The sequence below is a fragment of the Belonocnema kinseyi genome, chromosome 5 (assembly GCF_010883055.1).
Source record: "Belonocnema kinseyi isolate 2016_QV_RU_SX_M_011 chromosome 5, B_treatae_v1, whole genome shotgun sequence".
In the NCBI taxonomy this organism is placed as follows: domain Eukaryota; kingdom Metazoa; phylum Arthropoda; class Insecta; order Hymenoptera; family Cynipidae; genus Belonocnema; species Belonocnema kinseyi.
This window is the reverse complement of record NC_046661.1, coordinates 104,010,685-104,013,282: the sequence shown is the minus strand read 5'-3', so window position 1 is coordinate 104,013,282 and position 2,598 is coordinate 104,010,685. Positions and strand designations below refer to the sequence as shown.

General features: G+C 27.6%; 1 protein-coding gene across 1 annotated transcript in view; it reads left to right on the top strand.

Moving 5' to 3' along the window:
- LOC117173813 (lutropin-choriogonadotropic hormone receptor) overlaps positions 1–2,598 on the top strand; it is a 131,496-nt gene that overhangs the window by 93,188 nt on the left and 35,710 nt on the right. The gene's annotated exons all lie outside the window — the stretch shown is intronic.

Below are 2,598 nucleotides of genomic sequence, written 5' to 3'. Positions count from 1 at the left end.
ATTAGCACCCGCTCCCGAAGAAATCCTGCGGTTGTCCTTATGACAAATTTTTAATTATATATATATATATATATATATATATTCAATCTGCTTATTTACGGATCTTTATTTGTATTATACTTGTTTAATGATGATACCGAAAATTTTGTTTTTTTACGTATTTCTAACAGTTTAGGAGGTCCTTCTAGAAAGTTACAATTTTCATTTTTTTGAAGAAAATTTTTAAAGGTTATACTTGCTCAGATCCACAGATTCTGATTTTTTTAATTAAAAATAACTAATTAAATAATTAAAAATTTTACGTTCATCAATTTTAATCTCATTTATGAGCCGAAAAAGGTTCGTATTAAGGAAGGTTTACTTGAGTCAAGTAAACGTCGTCTTAGTCAAGACAAGGTTTGACTTGAGGCAAGTAACCGCCGTTTTACCTATCGTGACCATAAAAGTAAGACGAAGGCTTATGTCTACACTCATTTTTGAGACGCAGCCAGACATCGATGACTTGGAGACGAACTGAAGACATAACCAAGTCGAACTCAAGTCGAAGCATTTTTACTCGGGAAGCGTTGTAATGCTCTGAATGCTTTGATTTTTTAGTTAAGTATTATATATCTCAATTGAACAATGTTTCACCTATGAAAGTTACAATTTTTATATTTTCATGACTTGGAAAAATGGTTGGTAACCGGGATATGACAAGAAACTTGTTCTTGTTTTTATAGGCCACCCTGAAACATTGATATTGAAGACACAATATTTTATTTTCAATCTATTACATGTTTTCATAGATCAAGAAAATATTATATCGCCCGTAATGGTAATTATTTATTATGCATATTTTTCTCATTATTAAAGTTTCATCTGCGTTTACTAACTGCTATTCTACATTCTCAATTATAGTATTTATTATCAGTAATCCTACATACTATTGTATACGTTATAAAGTCTCTAAATCACAATTTGCGTTTATATGTCCCTGAATTTTAATTACCCACATTTCTCTGCGTTTTATAGAGTCGTTAAGGCATAAAACATAAATTGTGCATAGACCCGCAGGTGTGTTGTGTAGAAATTGTATGTGAAACTTCAAGGATCGAGAGAAACAATAAATACAATGTTAATCGAATTGTTAAAATCCCTTTTTTTCAAGTGCATCAATTAAGTTAAAACACCCAGTCAGCGTGAATTAGCAGATTTATATAATGAAAATAAAGAAAAAAGCTTCACAAATATTGTTTTATTGATTTTTTTTTATTTAAGAGTAATATGATTAAGCGAAATACGAATACAAATATTATTTCTTAAAATTCATGACTTGGCATACAAATCAAAGCACTTCTGACGGCATAATGTAAAAAACCAGTTTCAAATTTTCACAAATATGTACAGAAATTTTTATTAATAAGAAGGATAGTTTTTTAAAATAAAACAATCATTGGAAAAACGTTTCATATAACGAACACAAAGACAACGCGAAGGTTGACCAGTGATCGCCAAAATCAATACTAGCATTATATTTTTTGGTTCGAATCTTAAAAAGAATATAAAATAACAGTAAAGGGTATGAAGAATGGGAATAGAAATCTAAATATTATAATTTTTCTTAGTTAAAGCGTAACATCTAAGGGTAATCTTCAAATTTTTTGTATAAATTAGGGTTCAGACTTATTGTTCAGTATAGGTAAACTAATATGTTGAACTGTCGCTTACTGGACTTCTATTGTACTCTTATATTTATTATTTATTTATAAAAATATAGAAAAATATTTCGAAAAAATTCATGTGCATGTATTAGGCTGATTATTTTATAAAGCACAAGACATGATTTTCGAACTGCACACTAATATAAGTTGTTTCATTTTGGACACAAATTTTTTCAAAATATGAATTCAATATTGGATATGATTTAAAAGTAAGAGGTTTCCTATTCGAGTTTTTTCTTTTTTATTAATTTTTTGTTGTTTTCATTTTTTTAATGTTTTGAAAATGCATGTAATAATTTTCTGAGACTCTTCTTTCTTATGTTCTATAATAATTAGACGTAAGGTTTGCCAATTACAAAATACGATCAGTTGAAAAAACTGACTTATCATAGAAAAATCTGAAACGATTCAGAATATATGATTATTTTTCTTAAAAATGAGTTTGAAAACGTCTATATAATTATTTTAAATAATGTTATTATAAAAAGGGATAATTTGAAATGTATACAAATTTAATACATACATTTTTAAGGCATTGAAAAAATAAAAACAACAAAATTATATCCGATTTTCATTTCATTTTAAATTTATTGACCAAAAGGGTACAGCTCAGGCTAGTTTGTGTGCGTGTGTATGTGTTCAAATCCGAAAATAAGTTTTGAGTAATTACCCTAGTGCATATCAATTATAGACAGTTAAAGTCTCTTTAAATTTTTCATATAATTTTCATCCTAATCTTTATACATTTTTTGTTTAAAATTGTTTAGTTAACCAAATTGCTTAAGGGGGTATCCCCATATACCAGGTGTATACATATGAAACCGGTATTTTTTCAAGAAAAAAACACATTTATTTCAAGAGAATGATAACAAATATTTTATTCAAAGTATGCGCC